The sequence below is a fragment of the Somniosus microcephalus genome, chromosome 13 (genome assembly GCF_052327205.1).
Source record: "Somniosus microcephalus isolate GS21.2 chromosome 13, FLI_Smic_1.0, whole genome shotgun sequence".
Lineage (NCBI taxonomy): Eukaryota > Metazoa > Chordata > Chondrichthyes > Squaliformes > Somniosidae > Somniosus > Somniosus microcephalus.
In genome coordinates this window covers 77,027,975-77,047,709 of record NC_140999.1, presented here as the reverse complement: position 1 = coordinate 77,047,709, position 19,735 = coordinate 77,027,975, and the positions used below count along the sequence as shown (strand labels likewise).

The following is a 19,735-nucleotide window of genomic DNA, read 5'->3' as shown; positions in this document are numbered from 1 at the left end:
CAAGGTTTTCATTCACTAAGTTAAAATACTGAAACAACAACAGTTTTCATTTTGCTTCAAAGCCATAAAGTTGGACATAGTTACAGCAGGTGGATATTTACCAAGATTGGATTGAACTAAATGTTGAATCAAGTGCAATTGGTCCCACAGCAAAGCTAAATCGTAGTTGGATAGAGTGACCCACACATATAGTTCAAGATATAAAATCAACCTGCAGATTAGGGTTATCAGCCTATATTGTGAAAAGCTAATCTACATTGGGAACACAATGTTCTTTTCCAAGTTACATGCTTTTTACCTGTCCTCTTCAGCCCTCTGTCCCCCAATTCCTGACTGATCAGTGATTTGCACCAGGAATGCCCAAGCTTTTGTCTGTGGACTGTGCACCATGGAGCCTCAGGGACCACCTATAAAGATTAAATCAACATTCCCATTAACTTGCATGTATCTCAAGCTGCTGATAGTAACTTGCTCTCGCTGTTCTGATCTAGGATTTATTCACCAGAGGAAACAGTGACGAGAACAACCCTTCCCTACATGATTCAAACAGAAGGCGGCAACAAATAACAAACACAAGTGCAAAAAGAATGGAGTTGCCTGGGCTTCGAAGGCCCGATTGCCAGGTTTTTGGGGACCGCATGTGACCCCAAGGCTGCAGGTTGTGGAATCGATACCAAAAGAGCACAAGTCTAAAGCCAGAGTCAAGGATTCCCTGTAAAGTCCTATATCAGGATGGCATGGCCTCCATCTCTGATGGCCCTGTCTCCCCATCAGATCCCAGGCAGCCTCATACCCTTCATTGTTCCCATGACACAAAAGCTACCTTTACAACCATAGAGAGCTGCAGGCTTGAACACTCTGCCTCTCCCAAGGTTCCCAAGATCACAATATCAATGTCCAGCCAATTCGGTTCACTTCACGTGACATTAAGGGGTTGAGTACATTGGGTAGCGTGAAAGCTATGGCCCCAATATCATGGCTGTTGTGCTGAAGACCTACACACCAGAACTAGCTGGCCCCTAGCCAAGTTATTCCATTACAACAATACTGGCATCTACTAGACACTTGAAAATTGGCCAGGTATGTCCAGTCATAGTGCAGGACAAATCTAACCAAGCAAATGACTGCCCCGTCAGTCTCCTCCCAATCAGCAGTGTGATGGAATTCATCAATAATCCCATCAAGCAACACTTCTTCAATTCCTTGCTCGCGGATGCGCAGTTCAAGTTTTAACTGAACCACACCACACTGGACCTCATCTCAACTTTGATCCAGGTAAAACTGAATGCAAGAGCAGCTGCTATCAGCATCAATGCAACATTGGACTGAGTACAAGTACCAAGGAGCCCAACAAATCTAAAGTCAATCAGGGGCAATGGGAAAATCTGGAGTCATACCCAACACACAGGAAGATGGTTTATCAAAGGCCAATCATCGCAGCCACATGTTACGGGATTTCCTCAGGGCAACATCCTCCAATCATCTTCAGTTGCTTCATCAATGACCTTTCCACCATCATAAGGTGAGGAGTGCTGTTTGACGATTCTACAGGGTTCAGCTCCAGTCACAACTCCTCCAATAATGAAGTCCATGTCAGCCTACAGCAGGACCTGCACAATGCCAGAATTGGGTTGACGAGTGGCAGGTAACATTCTTGCCACATAAATGCCAGGTATTGGACCATCTCAAACAAGACAAGGCCATCTCCTTTGACCTTTAACAGCACTGACATCCCCAAGCCCCTCCACCATCTACATCCTGGGGGTCACTACTGGCCAGAAGCTTAGTTGGACCAAACATATTAACACCATAGCTACAATAGTAGGGCTACACAATGGCTGTCTCACCTCCAGACACTTCAAAGCCTCTTCGCTACCTACAAGGCGCAAATTAGGAGTGCGATGAAATATTCATCAATCACCTGGATGGGTTTACCCTCAACACCATTCAGGATAAATAGTCTGTTTGATCATTGCCCCTGGTCTCAAAATCCACCCTCTCCACCACTGGTGTACGGAGGCTGCAGTAAACAATATCTCAGGGTGCACTGCAGCAACTCGTCAAGCTTACTTCAACAGCATCTCCCAGCCTCACCACCTTTCCCACCAAGAAGGACAAGAGCAGCAACATCACTGGAACAACATCACCTCCAAGTCACATGCCATCCTGGCTTGGACATATCCTGTTCCTTCATCGCCGCTGGGTCAAAATCCTGAAATTCCCTACCCAACAGATTGTGGGAGCAACATCACAACTCGGGCGGCAACAGTTCGAGAAGGCCCACCATCACCACGCAGGGTAGCTAGGGTTGGGAAACAAATGCAGCCTTGCCAGTATCACTTCCAGAGAACAAGTAAAAAAATAAAATCCCAAACTTCTCTCAACCACAAGCCATCTCCTCCTGCCTTCTATCCTAACCTCGCAGTCTCCTGCTCATGGCCCCAATTCCGGAGATGACAAAATCCATCATTCAGCTGCCTCCACTTCCTCCAGCCCTGCGCACCTCCCCCAGCCAATCACAAGACATATCAGCTTCTGCCCCATGCCCCCTCTGGGGCCTCAGCAGATTCATTTCCTGCAAGATCTGCTACCTGGTTCCCTGATTCCCTCACCAGCTACCCTTCTTGACCTAATTGCTCACCAACACAACCACCTCATCCTTTCCTTAGGCACTATATTTCCTGATTGAGGTGTACAAAATTATGAGGGGCATAGATAGGGTAGATAGAAAGGAACTTTTCCCCTTAGTAGAGGGGTCAATAACAAGGGGGCATAGATTCAAGGTAAGGGGCAGGAGGTTTAGAGGGGATTTGAGGAAAAACTTTTTCCACCCAGAGGGTGGTTGGAATCTGGAACTCACTGCCAGAAAGGGTGGTAGAGGCAGGAACCCTCAACATTCAAGAAGCATTTAGATGAGCACCTGAAACGCCATAGCATACAAGGCTACGGACCAAGTGCTGGAAAATGGGATTAGAATAGACAGGGCTTGATGGCCGGTGCAGGCACGATGGGCCTCTTTCTGTGCTGTATAACTATGACTCTATGACGCTCCCACCTCCCCTGAAAATCCTCACCAACCCCATTTCTCCCCAGCTACTTGCTCAGTCTGAAATCGCAAGTGAGCAACCGATGCTCTATTTGACACAGAGGTGAGCGTCAGACCGGACAGCTGCAAGGCCAACTGTGCAATGTGGCCCACCACACTCCTCTATGACACATCACTGCTGAAACCCTCAGCCATGTCTTCTTCACTGCAAGGCTCAATTTCTCCAAATTCTTCAACTTTATAGAATCAGAGAATGATACAGCACAGGAGGCGGCCATTCGGCCCATCGTGCCTGTGCCGGCACTTGGGTAGAGCTCTCCAATTAGTCCCACCCCCTGCTCTTTCCCCATAGCCCTGCAAATTTCTCCCTGCAAGTATTTATCCAATTCCCTTTTGAAAGTTACTACTGAATCGGCTTCCTCTGCCCTTTCAGGCAGCGCATTCCACATCAAAACAACTCGCTGCAAAAAATGATTTCCTCGTCATCTCTGGTTCTTCGACCAATCACGTTAAAATCTGTGCCCTCTGGTTACTGACCCTTCTGCCACTGGAAACAGGTTTTGATACAATAAATAAGGAAAAACTTTCATGATTTGGAACACTTCTATCAAATCTTTTAACTTTCTCTGCTCTAAAGAGAACAACCCCAGTTTCTGCGTCTTTCCACATAACTGAAGTCCCGCATCCCTGATATCATTCTAGTAAATATCCTCTGCACAATCTCCATGGGCTTGAAATCCTTCCTAAAAAGTGTGGTGCCCAGAATTGGACACAATACTTCAACTGGGGATTAACCAGTGGTTTAGCATAACTTTTGCTTTTGTACTCTATGCCTCTATTTATAAAGCCAAGGATCCCAGATGCCTTTTTAACAGCCTATATCCTATGCAACAAAGAGGTCTGCACACCCATAACCCTTTGCCCTCACCAAACTGCACACACTCCCTGTTCCCCAGCACAACAGCAGCAAAATACTCGCCCTCAAATCGCGATGGTCTTGTTGCACCCTTTCACTACAACCTTCTTCAGCGCAAGCACCCACCTTTCCATCTCTGATGCTCGAGGAGCTGAATGGCCTAATGTTTTCATGTGACACTCACCTTTGGTGACAAGCCTTCAGCGACGATGAGCTCTTTGCCTCTTCCCTTTCAAAAACCTCCATGCTTACCTCTCTTGATTGTGCTTTTGGTTACTTCTCCCAATTTCTCCCGTAATTCCACTGTGTCCAGCATTTCCCCTGCACAACACCTGGAATCTTCCTTTGCACGAAAGGTGTTCCGTAAATTTACGTAATTGTTAGTAGGAGCAAGATTCACATTCCTTCCACTCTAGCAAAGTAACATTAAAAACTTACAGATGCAAACATTAGGAGAACTGCAATCTTAAAATAAGTCATTGTTGAGATACCGCGGCAAACGTGGGAGTCGAGACCAGAGCTATTGAAAACACAACAGCTTTATTCTGACCACATGACAAACAGGAACTAGAAAAGCCCGCGCATCCACTTAAATACTTCCCAGACAGGAAGTGCTCCCGGCAGCCTGTCCCTGCGGGAAACAAGTTGCTGGAGGAAAGGGCCCCCGGCTGGGGGCTTCTGCTTAGACTGTCTGTGCCGCCGTGAGCGGATTATGTCCAGTGGTGGCGTGTCGCCACAGAGCTCCCCCCAGAATCCGCTTAGGAGGAGTGGACGAGTCGTGACGGTGGTCTAATGGTTCTGCCGCAGCGGCTGAGTGGTCGCCGGTCTGGTTGGTTGGGTCGGGCGGTTCGCCGCCGGCTGTGCTGACTTGCCGGGGGGACGGCCTCTAGTTGGAGGCTGGGCCACGGGGACCTGTTCCCCTGGTTGTGTGTGTGCTGGTTTGAGCCGGTCGATGGAGACTGTCTCGACCCTGTCGCCGAGTCGCAGCTTGAAGACCTTGTCCCCGGTTTGTAGTACCTCGTACGGACCGTCGTACGGGGGTCGCAGGGGCCCGCGGTGCGCGTCGTGTCGCACGAAGACGAAGCGCGCCTGCTGTAAATTTGGCGGGACGTGAGGTGCGAGTTCGCCGTGTCGGTTGACCGGAAGTGGGGCGAACTGCTGAGCGGAAGAGAAAGAGTCGAGCCGCTGCTGTTCGGCCGACCAAGGCTTGGTCGGCTCCAGAAGGAATTCGCCTGGGACGCGCAGCGGTTGTCCGTAGACTAACTCCGCTGCCGAGGACTGGAGGTCTTCCTTGACCGCGGTGCGTAGGCCGAGTAGCACCCACGGTAGGCGGTCAGTCCAGGTACTGTCCTGCAGACCGGCGCGGAGTGAGGCCTTGAGTGACCTGTGGAAGCGTTCACAAAGTCCGTTGGCCTGCGGGTGGTACGCCGTGGTGCGGTGGAGCGTCACCCCGAGGTTGCGTGCTGTGGCCGTCCAGAGTTCGGAGGTGAACTGGGCGCCTCTGTCGGAGGTTATGTCGGCCGGTACGCCGAACCTCGCAACCCAGGTGTTAACGAACGCCCTGGCGATGTCGGCTGTGGTGGTGGAGGTCAGCGGCACTGCCTCAGGCCAGCGTGTGTAGCGGTCGACCATCGTGAGGAGATAAGTTTGGCCTTACGATGGCGGCAGGGGACCGACGATGTCGACGTGTACGTGGTCGAAGCGGCGGCTGGGTACCTCGAAGTCTCCCAGGGGTGCTTTGGTGTGCAGCTGTACCTTAGCCCGTTGGCAGGCGAGGCAGGAGGTGGCCCAAGTCCGAACATCTCTGCTGAGGCCGCGCCAGACGAAGCGCTTGGAGAGGAGTTTGACGGATGCGCGGGAACCCGGGTGAGAGAGCCCGTGGAGCGCGTCGAAGACGCGGCGGCGCCAGGTCTCAGGGACGACCGGCCTGGGTTGGCCGAGTGAGACGTCGCACGTGACTGCCGTGGCTTCGGGCCCGTGCGCGACCTTGGCTAGGCGTAGCCCTGGCAGGCTGGTAGCCGCCGAGAGGAGGTCTGGGTCCGTGAGCTGGGCCGCTGCTAGTTGTGCGTAGTCGACCGCGAGGTGATTCGCACAGACGGCGGGACGGGAAAGGCAGTCGGCGACCACGTTGTCTCTACTGGAGACGTGCTGAATGTCCGTAGTAAACTCGGAGACGGCCGCGAGCTGGCGTTGCTGCCTAGCGGACCAGGGTTCGGTGTGCTTGGCCATCGCGTATGTGAGTGGCTTGTGGTCCACATACGCGGTGAAGGGGCGGCCTTCCAGGAGGAACCTGAAATGGCGGACCGACAGGTGGAGTGCGAGAAGCTCGCGGTCGAAAGTGGAGTATTTGACCTCCGGGGGGCGCAGTTGGCGGCTGTAGAAGGCAAATGGCTGCCACGCGCCATTGACCCACTGCTCGAACACGGCCCCGACCGCGTGGTCGGAGGCGTCGGTGGTGAGCGCGACCCGGGCATCGGCCCTCGGGTGCGCGAGCAGAGTGGCGTCGGCGAGCGCGTTTTTGGTGGCGTCGAAGGCGGCTGCCGTGTCAGTGGTCCAGGCTACGTCCATCTTGCCGGATTTTCCTTGGAGGGAGTCGTATAGGGGCTTCAGGAGGGCTGCGGCTCTGGGGATGAACCTGTTGTAGAAGTTCACCATCCCGAGGAACTCCTGGAGGCCCTTGATGGTTGTGGGGCGGGGGAATTGCTGGACGGCCTGCACCTTGTTGGGCAGGGGGACGGCCCCAGCAGGGGTGATGTGGTGACCGAGAAAATCGATCTCGGTTAGGCCGAATTGGCACTTCGCCGGGCTGAGGATGAGCCCGTGTTGGGCTAGGCGCCCGAACAGGATGCGAAGGTGTTCGAGGTGTTCCTGTTTGGAGGAGCTGGCCACGAGAATGTCGTCTAGATAGACGAATAGGAAGTTCAGGTCCCGGAGGACTGAGTCCATAAGGCGCTGGAAAGCCTGTGCTGCATTCTTGAGGCCGAAGGGCATCCTCAGGAACTCGAACAGGCCGAATGGGGTGATGACGGCCGTTTTGGGGATGTCCGCGGGGTGTACGGGGACTTGGTGGTAACCGCGCACCAGGTCGACTTTGGAAAAGACGGTTCGTCCGGCCAGTCGGGCCGAGAAGTCCTGGATGTGTGGCACCGGGTATCGATCGGGGGTGGTGGCGTCGTTGAGGCGGCGGTAGTCCCCGCAAGGGCGCCAGCCTCCGCCGGGCTTGGGGGCGATGTGGAGGGGCGAGGCCCAAGGGCTGCTGGAGCGGCGGATGATGCCGAGTTGTTCCATGTTGGTGAACTCGGCCCGCGCGATTTCCAGCTTGGCCGGGTTGAGTCTGCGGGCGTGGGCAGAAACTGGGGGGCCGGTGGTGGGGATATAGTGTTCCACACCGTGCTTGGCGGCTTTGGCCGAAAAGGTCGGGTTAGTGAGGGCGGGAAACTCAGCTAGGAGTGCCGAGTAGTCGTCCGTGGCTCTGACGAGGCAGTAGGTCGCCAGGCCGGCCGAACGGGCCGGGGTAAAGGCGCCGGGGATGCGGGCCATAGTGTTGATGTCGACGAGGCGGTGCCTCGGAATGTCGACAAGGAGGCCGTGGGCGCGTAGGAAGTCGGCGCCGATGAGTGGGCAGAGGACCTTGGCTGTGAGGAACTCCCAGCGGTAGCGGCGGCCCGCGAGGTCGAGCGTGACCATGCGGGTGCCATATGTGCGGATTTCAGAGCCGTTGGCTGCAGCCAGTGTGATACCCCGTGTGCCGCGTTGGATCTCGAGGGCGGAGGCGGGGGTGATGCTGTGCTGGGCCCCTGTGTCGCACAGAAATCGGCGATTGGTTCTGTCGTCAGTGACGTACAGTAGGGGCTCCTTCTGCCCCGCGGCCATCGCGGGGGCCGGTGCGGGGGGGGGGGGGGGGGTTTGAAGGAACACGGTGGCGTGCAGCGTTGAGCCCTAGCGCCAAAACGGGTGTGGTAGTAGCAGTGACCCGGAGTGGTAGGGCGGTCGGGCCTAGCGGCCCGGGAAGACTGCGTGGTCGTTGCCGTGAGGTCGGGCGCGACGTCGTGAGCAGCCTGTGCAGAGAGCAGCCGGTCGGCCTTTTCGGCTATATCATTCAGGTCCGTGGAGTCAGACTCCACAATGAGCGGGCGGATGCTGGCGGGGAGCTGCCGAATGAAAAGCGTGCGATAAAGGGCGCTGGGATTTTTGTCGTCTGAGAGGGACAGCATGTGGGAAAGCAGGTCTGATGGTGAAGCGTCACCAAGGCCGGGGAGGTCCAGGAGTTGGCAGTGGCGCTGGTAAGAGGACGTTTGAAATTTTTAAGTAGCGCAGCCTTCAGATGTTCGTACTTGCCCTCCGTTGGTGGATTCTGCAGCGCTGCCCAAACCTTGGGGACTGTAGCGTAGGTGAGCGAGGCGACGAGGTAGTCGTACTTCGTGGCGTCGACTGTAATGCCTTTCAGCCGGAATCTGGACTCAGCTTGAACGAACCAGGCTTCGGCGAGGTTCTCCCAAAAGTCTGGTAATTTAACCGTGACTGCGTTTGTATCCGCCATGCTAGCTTAGGATTCGCCCTGAGCGTCGAGGTCACCAGTGTTGAGATACCGCGGCAAACGTGGGAGTCGAGACCAGAGCTATTGAAAACACAACAGCTTTATTCCAACCACATGACAAACAGGAACTAGAAAAGCCCGCGCATCCACTTAAATACTTCCCAGACAGGAAGTGCTCCCGGCAGCCTGTCCCTGCGGGAAACAAGTTGCTGGAGGAAAGGGCCCCCGGCTGGGGGCTTCTGCTTAGACTGTCTGTGCCGCCGTGAGCGGATTATGTCCAGTGGTGGCGTGTCGCCACACCATTATACAATCATTTAAAGCCAAGACCAATTTATGCAGCGCCCTCCCCACGCGATGAGTCACCGCCCCCCCACCACGCGACAAGTCACCGCCCTCCCCATGCTACGAGTCACCGCCCGCCCCACGCGACGTCCACAAACTCAATCTCTTGATTTCCCAGTCAGTGATCACATTTATTTGCCTTGCCATATTTTGCTTTTATTACTCTGATTTTCTCCTTCCTCTCCCTTCCACCCCGAAAATAAAAAGCAGCCACAAGTTATCTGGTGCATGTAGCATTGTTGAGCTGATTTCCAGCACATTTCACAAAATACCTATGGGAAATGCATATGTTGCATTCCATGCAGTATTTCCAATGCCTATTTGTACTCCTGACTATTATACTGCAGGTATTGATTGGAGACTGGTACCTGCGTCAAGGACTATGGAATCTACAATGGTGGGTTATACTGGCTCCACGTCGTTCTCTTTCAATGCAAGCAGAGCTCCTCACATTTGTGTGTAAACGCTAGTTAAGCTGTTAATGTTAGTGGAGGGCCAGCTGAAGCTGCTTTTGCACCGATTGGAGTTATACTGCAACCCTTGTAACGCTGAAGCATTAGAAGTGTTATAAGTCTCGAAATCATCACACAATGAATTTTGACAAGCAAAGTGGATCAGTAAACATCATACTGTCAGTAGCATCCAGAAGAAACTGCAGAGTAGAGAGGAATAAATGGAAACTGACATTGGCCCTGAACTTAGCAACATAGGAAGGCGGTTTTACTTGCTTGTATTTGCATGTGATCCGAAAATCACTTGCCCACCGACAACGTTGTATGGCTTTAATAAAAAGGCTTCGCACTGTAATATTAAAAAGGTGAACGCAACTGTACACTGAAATAGTACCTACTCCCCTCCCCCAACAAAAGTGGTTTCAGTTGTGTTAGAAAATATGTTCCAATTCAAATATAATTAGACAACTGGGGCCTTTTAATTCTTTCCCCTTCCCACAGGTTATTTATCTGCCTTGCAAACAGTAACTTTTAAAGCCAGGCGATATATTAAAGTACATTCTGATCAAGCACAGTGGTCCTTTAAGGGCGAGCTAATTACCCACAGCAACAGTCTATCCTGACAAACATTACAGCTGACTTGCTTACAGTTCACATACTGGGACCAGTTGTATTCTGAGATTTTTGGCTTGCAAGTCACAAACCCCTACAAACAATGCCTCACAAAATTTGCCCCAAGTTATTCACATTTTTAGGTGCCATGTTGAAAAACCATGCCAGAGATTATATACGTTAAAAAAAATGAACAATCTCCACATTGCAAGGCAAAGAATTGTTAGGCTATACGAGACGACACTCACTTACATTAGAGCCTGTGCAGAACTGTCAGCACTTGTCGTAGCTCAACTGCCTGTGTGAGCCAGTCTACACTAAACCCTAAAATGACTGCTTATGCAAATCAGCACGGTGGCATAGTGGTTAGCACTGTTGCCTCAGCGCCAGGGACCCAGGTTCAAATCCGGCCTCGGGTGACTGTGCAAACTCCACACAGACATTCTCCCCGTGTTTGCGTGGGTTTTCTCCGGGTGCTCCGGTTTCCTCCCACAGTCCAAAGATGTGCGGGTTAGGTTGATTGGCCATGACAAAAATTGACCCTTAGTGTTAGGGGGGGATTAAATACGTGGGGTTACGGGGATAGGGCTTGTGTGGGATGGCTGTCGGTGTAGGGACCGGGTGCTAGGGTTTGGATGATCAGCCATGATCTCGTTGAATGGCGGAGCAGGCTCGAAGGGCCGAATGGCCTACTCCTGCTCCTATCTTCTATGTTTCTATGTTACATGGATATAGTATGTGGAACAGGCTCACGGGGGTAGATTTGGATTTTACCTAGATCGTCAAGGCTAGCTTCAAACAATAACCACAGGATTTTAATAATGAATTAAAATAGCAGTATATTGATCCCAGTTTAACCACACAATGTAACATTAATTATACCGTCTTCTACAATCAGAACAGTGTAAATGTAAACTCCAATAGCAAATGAGTCGGTGCAGAATTTGCAACACAAAGTCATGCCTCGCACAGAGGAAGATGGTTGTGGTGGTTGGAGGTCAATCATCACAGCCCAGGACATCGCTGCAGGTGTTCCTCAGGGCAGTGTCCTAGGCCCAACCTTCCTCAGGGCAGTGTCCTAAGCACAACCTTCTTCAGCTGCTTCATCAATGACTTTCCCTCCATCATAAGGTCAGAAATGGGGCTGTTCACTGATGACTGCAGTGTTCAGTGCCATTCACAACTCCTCAGATAATGAAGCAGTCCATGCCCGCATGCAACAAGACCTGGATGACGTTCAGGCTTGGGCTGATAAGTGGCAAGTAACATTCGCGCCACACAAGTGCCAGGCAATGACCATCTCCAACAAGCAAGAGTCTAACCACCACCCCTTTCAACGGCATTACCATCGCCAAATCCTCCACCATCAACATCCTGGGGGTCCCCATTGACCAGAAACTTAACTGGACCAGCCACATAAATACTGTGGCAACAACAGCAGGTCAGAGGCTGGGTATTCTGTGGCGAGTATCTCACTTCCCAACTCCCCAAAGCCTTTCCACCATCTACAAGGCACAAGTAAGAAGTGTGATGGAATACTCTCCACTTGCCTGGATGAGTGCAGCTCCAACAACACTCAAGAAGCTCAACACCATCCAGGACAAAAGCAGCCTGTTTGATTGGCACCCCATCCACCACCTTAAACATTCACTCCCTCCACCACCAGTGTACCGTGGCTGCAGTGTGTACCATCTATAATATGCACTGCAGCAACTCGCCAAGGCTGCTTCGGCAGCAGTTTCCAAACCCGCGATCTCTTCCACCTTGAAGGACAAGGGCAGCAGGTGCATGGGAACACCATCACCTCCAAGTTCCCCTCCAAGTAACACACCATACTGACTTGGAAGTATATCGCCGATCTTTCATCGTCACTGGGTCAAAATCCTGGAACTCCCTCCCGAACAGCACTGTGGGAGTACCTTCACCACACAGACTGCAGCTCTTCAAGAAGGCAGCCCATCACCACCTTCTCAAGGGCAATTAGGGATGGGCAATAAATGCTGGCCTTGCCAGCGACACCCACATTCCATGAACGAATAAAAAAAACAACAGCATGCAAGGCATTACATGAACCCAACTCTTCCTTGGGGCAAAATTACAGAGAAATGGCAACCGGTTGTAATCTAACTCCACTAAAAAATCATTTAATTACAAAAATAGAAAACAAATGGGTGTTACAAGGATGGAACTGCGCAGAGGAATAACCATCAGAATCTGACCCCATAGAATACTGCTGTACAGTTCTGAATTGGTGTATCACATCTTAGTGCAGTGGTCTGTTTGTATGAAATAAATTTGAGAGAGACTATTTATTCTGGATAAATAAATGGAATGCAGCAGATGCTGTGTATGTGAATTTTCAGAAGCATTCAAAAAGGTGTTGCACAAAAGGCTTGTTAGAAAGATTTAGCCGTAGAGTGCAAGAGGAATTGCAGCAGCATGGGGGACAGAAAGTTATGGTAAATGGATGGTTGCTCGGATTAGAGGGGGGTTGCAAATGGTGGACCCCAAGGGCCAGTGCTGGGTCCACTTTTGTTCTTGGTAAACAGATTTTGGGAGGAAAAACTGTGGAATGGGAATATACACTCAGTCGAAAGATACTGAAGGGTGTGGAGAAATTGGGATGCCTAGGGGTTCAAATACATCATTCCTTCAAAGTAGGTAGGTGAAGACATCAAAATAAATTAAATTTTATAAAAGAAGCCTAGAGCACAACACTAAAGTAATGATTAATTTGTACAAAAAATTATTTAGGTCAGTTACAGTATTCTGTGCAGTGTTTGGTATAAATTGGACATTAAAGATGAGGAATTTCTTCTCTCTGAGCGTGGTGAATCTTTGGAATTCTCTACCTCAGAGAGCTGTGGAGGCAGAGTCACTGAATATATTCAAGGCGGAGATTGACAGACATTTGAACTACAAGGGAGTCAAGTGGTATGGGGAGAGAGCAGGAAAGTGGTGTTGAGGCCAAGATTGGATCAGCCATGATCTTATTGAATGGCGGAGCAGGCTCGAGGGGCCAATTGGCCTACTCCTGTTCCTGTTATTAAAGCCATGGAGAGCGTACAGCGTAGATTCACCAGGAAGGTGCTAAATTGATTTCACGCGAGACCCATTCAACCAGGAAAGTGAAGAGACTATTAGCTCATCAGTCTGGGTTGAATTCAAATCTAATTCCCCATTCAGGAAGCCAGTGTCTAACCTAGTGTCACCCTCTCATTTTTAGCTGACAATTATTGATGGAATTCCAATGACGGTGATCAATGTAAATCAAAGCAAACAACCACAATTATGCCTGCACTGAGCCAATGGTACAGGTTTGGATCGGTACAGGATTGGTGCTAGGACCTCAGCTATTCACAATATATATGAATGATCTAGACGAGGGAACTAGATGTAATATCTCCAAGTTTGCAGATGACACAAAGCTGGGTGGGCGTGTGTGCTGTGAGGAGGATCCCGAGAAACTCCAGTATGATTTGGACAGGTTGGGTGATAGGGCAGAAGCATGGCAGATGCAATATAATGTGGATAAATGCGAGGTTATCCACTTTGGTGTCAAAAACAGGAAGGCAGATTATCTGAATGGCAATAGATTGGGAGAAGGGGAAGTGCAACGAGCCCTGGGTGTCCTTGTGCACCAATCGCTGAAGGTAAGCATGCAGGTGCAGCAGGCGGTTAAGAAGGCAAATGGTATGTTGGCCTTCGTAGTGAGAGGTTTCAAGTACAGGAACAAGGATGTCTTGCTGCAGTTGTACAGGGCCTTGGTGAGACCACACCTTGAGTATTGTGTGCAGTTTTGGTCGCCTTATCTGAGGAAGGACGTTCTTGCCATGGAGGGAGTGCAGCGAAGATTCACCAGACTGATACCTGGGATGGCAGGAATGACTTATGAGGAGAGATTGGGTCGATTGGGCTTAAACTGGAGTTTAGAAGAATGAGAGGGGATCTCATTGAAACTTATAAAATTCTAACAGGACTAGACAGACTAGATGCAGGAAGGATGTTCCCGATGGCCGGGGAGTCCAGAACCAGGGGTCACAGTCTAAGGGGCAAGCCATTTAGGACAGAGATGAGGAGGAATTTCTTCACCCAGAGAGTGGTGAACCTGTGGAATTCTCTACCACAGAAGGCAGTAGAGGCCAATTCATTAAATATATTCAAGATGGAGTTAGATATATTTCTTAAGGCTAAAGGGATCAAGGGATATGGGGAGAAGGCAGGGACAGGGTACTGAATTTGGATGATCAGCCATGAGGGGCCAAATAGCTTACTCCTGCTCCTATCTTCTATGTTCCAGTGTCCCAATCTGAGCTGCAAACAGTGAGTACAAGACCTGCAGTGTCCCAGCTGGGGTAAGGGGGGAGATGAGTCACACCGCTACTTGGATGGTAGGCACAGGGGTGCCCCCTCCCCCCATCATAGGCACAACCATAGGAGGGGGGGGGGGGAAAAGAGAAGAGGAAGCAGCCCTGTCCCCAGATTTTATTGACATGTCCCTACCTCCCTGCTGCTCTAAAGCCATAATGCCTCCCACCTCTTACTCCATGTGTGATTCCATCTCTGCCCATCCTCTCTACCACAGAGATGTCAGGCAAATTGAAAAAAAGGACAACATTGTAGAAACTAGAGGATATTTCCAAACAAGCCAAGAACAAAAGCAAACATCTAATTGAGATAACCACTTAAAATATTTTTACATGATCTTTAAATTTACACCAATAAAAGGACAAGATCAAGACACGCACTCGCGTCCAACAATCAAATCTCAAGGTCAGAGTTATATAGCACAGAAAGAGGCCCTTCGGCCCATCGTGTCCGCGCCGGCCATCAAGCCCTGTCTATTCTAATCCCATTTTCCAGCACTTGGTCCGTAGCCTTGTAGGCTATGGCGTTTCAAGTGCTCATCTAAATGCTTCTTGAATGTTGTGAGGGTTCCTGTACCATAGAGCACATATACCAGAAACGCTGTCTACGGAGGTCACGGTCCATCATCAAAGACCCTACCCACCCCAGCCACAGTCTGTTCGCCCTCCTGCCATCTGGGAGATGCTACAGATGCATTCGCACCCGTACAACCAGATTTAGGAACAGCTTCTTTCCCAGGGCTGTCATCCTACTGAACTCCACAAATAAACTCTAAAGCCTGCACATCTGCCAATGCACTTTATATGGTTATATTTATGTTAATATACTACAAGCCAAATGTATGTTGAATGTTTAAATGTCTTAATCCAAATGTACACTCTCGGGAGCCGCAAGCCTACATTTCGTTGTACTGCACTTGTGCACTAACAATGACAATAATAGTTGATTTGATTTTGATTCAGGCAGTGAGTTCCAGATTCCAACCACCCTCTGGGTGAAAAAGTTTTTCCTTAAATCCCCTCTAAACCTCCTGCCCCTTACCTTGAAACTATGCCCCCTGGTTAGTGACCCCTCTACTAAGGGGAAAATTTCCTTTCTATCTACCCTATCTATGCCCCTCATAATTTTGTACACCTCAATCAGGTCCCCCCTCAGCCTTCTCTGCTCTAAGGAAAACAACCCCAGCCTGTCCAGTCTCTCTTCATAGCTGAAGCGCTCCAGCCCAGGTCCCCGGTTACCTCAGTTTAAGTTCAGAATCATTTTAATAGCTGGCAAGACGAGACATCCAAGAATAAAACCCTTGCAGACTCACTTTAAAAGAAAAGTCTGTACACAGCTAGTCAATCTCAAACTTGAATTTTATATATGAAAATTGTTGCATATTTTGACCATTGGGAGTTCAAGATTACAATTATTTCTGGCATTCAGAGTTCATATCCTGGGTGGCAATTGTAAGTGTCTCTCTATACCGGGAGTCAACAACTAAGGTACATTAATGGAATATAAATGCATGTTTGGGATGCATATGAATAGTTTCAGCTTGAAATGATTAAATCAAAAGGTTCAAAAAACTGGCTGCTCACATGTACCAGGACTCTGTGTGAAGCCAGTCATCAGCATTCAACAGACGATTGTGCTCCGACCCCAGGGAGACTTGAGTGACTGGCCGCCCAGTACACCAGCATGCTTCCACATTATGGAGGGTTTATGGGCTCTTAACTTCCTTCAATACTAATTTTAGCTGTTCAGCAGGCGCACACACACACTCACAACATTCAGTTATCATTTCTTTCTTGCAATTTGAAAAGATCGTCATATTTTCTAGTCACTGTTAAGCACCAGAGTTTAAGCTTTGACAGACAAAATACACAAGATGTTTTGTTCACAGATTTTCACATTGTACACTTGTATTAATCCCATCTTTTGACTTTTAGGCCAAGCAGAAGAGAATGCAGGCTGCTCCCACCACTGGCTACAGCCTGTGGCTTCACTCAGTACAGAGGATTCAAAAAGACACTCAAACAGGTTTTTAAGTATCCAGGTATTTTTGGCCCAACATTTTCTGGCACGTTTAACTCAGAAAGAGCTCCTCGGGTAAAAACACTGAAGTATTAAGACAACACAGCACCGTACAAACCATGTACCAGAGTTAACAGCAGCTGTGAGACTGAGTTTATTGCCAGCAGCCCTGCTTGATTGTACCAGAACTTGATAAACATTGATTCAAAATGAAGTAATTCACAGAATTTCAGAGCTGTACTGAGGAATGCCCGAGTCCAATTTAACTGGACAATGAACAGTTTTAGGTACTTTTTTGGCAATGAAATGCAAGCAAGCTCCATCAAGTAACTGGCAATAAATCATCACGTCCAAAAACTATTATTCTTCCTGCTCTTTAATCTGGCATCGAGCTTTTATGTTTTCTCATTTGTACTAGGATAGAAATCTTACATTTGTGCGAATGTTACATCATAGAAACCTCTCACCAATCAGATTACAGAACCTGGGACCATGGTCCTTTTAACCATGGCAACCGTTCTGAAACTGACCAATCCAACTCCATTTTTATCACATGGCATAATAGGATTTTTACTGGCATTTTGGGCTTTGCATGTCACGATCCCATAATTCCACAAAAACCATAAATCAGTGGCCTTGCCCTCAACCAATCTCATTCACGAATTCCAGCAAATGTGATTCTCGAATCCACTATCCCCTCTCTTGTCCATTCAACCAAGCAGACTCCAGAACCACGTCACATATTTCGGACCATCTCTGAAAAGCATCCAATTCCATTCAACTGCAAGCTATTTCAGAGCCACTTGACCCTCCACCATCCCATTAAATACCATAAGTGTTTCACATTTAAAAATCACAAACTAGCCTTAAACTTCACTATTTCCTCCTCCCTCTCCATCCCCCTAACCCTCACCTAAACACCATCAGCAGTTGCATACCCAAATATTCCCCATCACTAAAAACCCACAGCAGCACTGAACCCACCGACACAAGGTCCAGTGCAGCAGGGGCCAGACAGGTCCATTTACAAAATAATTGTGAGGCTAGCATGGCAGCACAAGCCCTTCAAACACTTTGGATCGGCACGGCTGGCCCGATTTAACATCAGCCCCAGCATTTGGGCACACAGCATCAAAAGGAGGAAAACATTGCCTGGTAACCAAGGAATGTCACTGCTCTATACAAATACCTTTCAATATACAATTTTTATGCCATCATTGTTAAACATGCCATTTATTCCCCAAATATCTAAATGTAGTAGCTGATCTTCTACATTACAATTGTATAATATTCATCATCTTAACTTGAGAACGCCCTAGCAGATTCACTAGTTTTATATAAAAGTTTTCACAGCACCTATTGGGCTTTGTATATAAAGCATAAACAAATCACTACTAAACAATAAAAACACAAAACGAGAAACACACCATATCTGAGGTAACTCGGTCAGGCTGCTGAGGTAACAAAACCGAACAGATGCCAATCTAGAAACCTCAGAACAATTACAATCAGTCTCTAAATTACCTCAGGGCTTATTTAAACCACTTCCTCATATTGCACTTGAAGTGGACAAGCAGCTAAGCATTGGAGTCATATTCACGAATCATCCACCAGAGATATCAAGGGGCTGATGACAAGTGTGCCTTAGCCCATAATCAATCAGTTTGGGCATCCCTAGAAGCAGCTTCAATGGCTCCAAATGCCACTTCACCACTTGCACAGAGAGTAGAGCCCAGCCACCCTTCCTATCCCTCTCCAGACAACAGCTTCTATTATCGAGGATTGAAGGAACAATACACGCTGGGCAGGTGGATCAGTGCACAGCTGCTCTGCTGGGCCACGGAGGCTCGACACACACGGCCAGGCCAGCCCAGCCCAACCTAGCCCATTCCCCGCCAGCCCCAACGATATGGGGCGCTGCTGGCCCTGGACTGGCTGCACCGCGCAGCCCAGGCTCTGGGTGCAGCTGCCGGGCAGAGGCGCTCTCTCTCTCACGGAGCCCGGCTGGGTCTGAGCCGCCCATCCGCGGCCTCTCCCTGCGAGCGGGCACCGGCACACCGAGCGCGGGCAGGAAGCGAGGTGGGGCCCGGGGCCTCAGGCCCAGCACCGAGCCCGCCCCTCCGGGCTCGGGGGCCGCGCACCCCGGCCAATCCTCCCCGCCACAACCCGCCATTTTGCGGCGGCGGCGGTAAACAGAGCGGCGTGCCGCACATGGCCGACGGGGAGCACGGCCCGCGGCCTCGCTGTAACTGGGAAGCGATGCTCACCTTGCTGCGGGCCCGAGCTGTTGGTGGGTAACAGTCTCCACGGCTACCGTGACTATGGCGTTTATTCTCAAGGCAACAGTTGCTACCGATCTCCACCCGCGTCATCGGCCGCCCCGCCTCCGCGCGCCGACGCCTCACCCCATTGGCCGTGCGTCGCGCGTTACGCACAGAACCCGGCCTCTCTTTGGCTCGTTGGGCCATCAATCAGAGTAACGTCATGCGGCTTCCGGTAAGGAAGGCGCCCTGCCCTGGACGTTGATTGGCTGTACGGAAACGTCACTGCCCTAGCAACGCATTTGGATTGGGCGGTTTGGCTGTCACTCAGGCTTTGTCTATATTGGGAATAACAACAGAGAATGCTGGAAAAACTCAGCAGATCAGGCAACATCCGTGGAGAGAAATTTGAGTTGACGTTTCGGGTTGAAACCCTTCTTCAAAACTGTTGCCTGACCTGCTGAGTTTTTCCAGCATTCTCTGTTGTTATTTTGGACTTCCAGCATCTGCAGTATTTTGCTATCCCCCATTTGTCTATATTGGGGTTTGCTGTGGGCCCAGGTGGGGGGCAACCTCACAACTGGAATGGTCTGTCTCCACACACAATGAACACTTCTCACTGTCTGCACTTTCTTCTTGTCACACTTTCTGTGTCAGCTTTTTCCCATTATAAATCCTTATGTTTTTCTGAGTTCACTCTCAGGTTGAGGGTGTGGCTGGCAAGGCTGTCACGCATTGTCTGTCTCACACACTGTGTTTCCAGCCCGACCGGGAAGGCAGCAGTGCTGGGGAACAGAATTGGGGCAAGTGGAGTGTGTCTCAGTGGGAGAACATTTGGGTAATAGTGATCATAATATACACAGAAAATGCTGGAGAGAGAAACAGAGTTAACGTTTCAGGTCGATGACCCTTCGTCAGAACTGGTTCTGATGAAAGGTCACAGACCTGAAACGTTAACTCTGTTTCTCTCTCCACAGATGCTGCCTGACCTGCTGAGTATTTCCCGCATTTTCTGTTTTTATTTCAGATTTCCAGCCTCCGCAGTATTTTGCTTTTGTGATCATCATAATATAATTAGGTTTTAAGTAGTTACGGAAAGGGTCAAAGGAAAATCAAAGGTGGGAATACGTAACTGGCAGAGAGCCGGTTTCAGTGATTTAAGAAGCAAGCTGGCACAGATGG

At 49.9% G+C, this 19,735-nt stretch overlaps 1 protein-coding gene across 4 annotated transcripts in view; it reads right to left on the bottom strand.

Annotated features, from left to right (window-relative positions):
• The window catches only part of LOC147108428 (DNA-binding protein RFX2-like), a 160,058-nt gene extending 141,395 nt beyond the window's left edge, over window positions 1-18,663 (bottom strand). For 3 of the 4 annotated variants that reach the window (XM_086005057.1, XM_086005058.1, XM_086005059.1), the window contains exons 1-2: window positions 18,560-18,663; window positions 299-407 (exon numbers count right to left, since the gene is read on the bottom strand). The gene's annotated coding sequence lies outside the window, so the exon portion shown is untranslated. The remainder of the gene's footprint in view (window positions 1-298; window positions 408-18,559) is intronic. The other variant, XM_086005060.1, reaches the window with a different exon arrangement.
• Window positions 18,664-19,735: the final 1,072 nt, after the last annotated feature.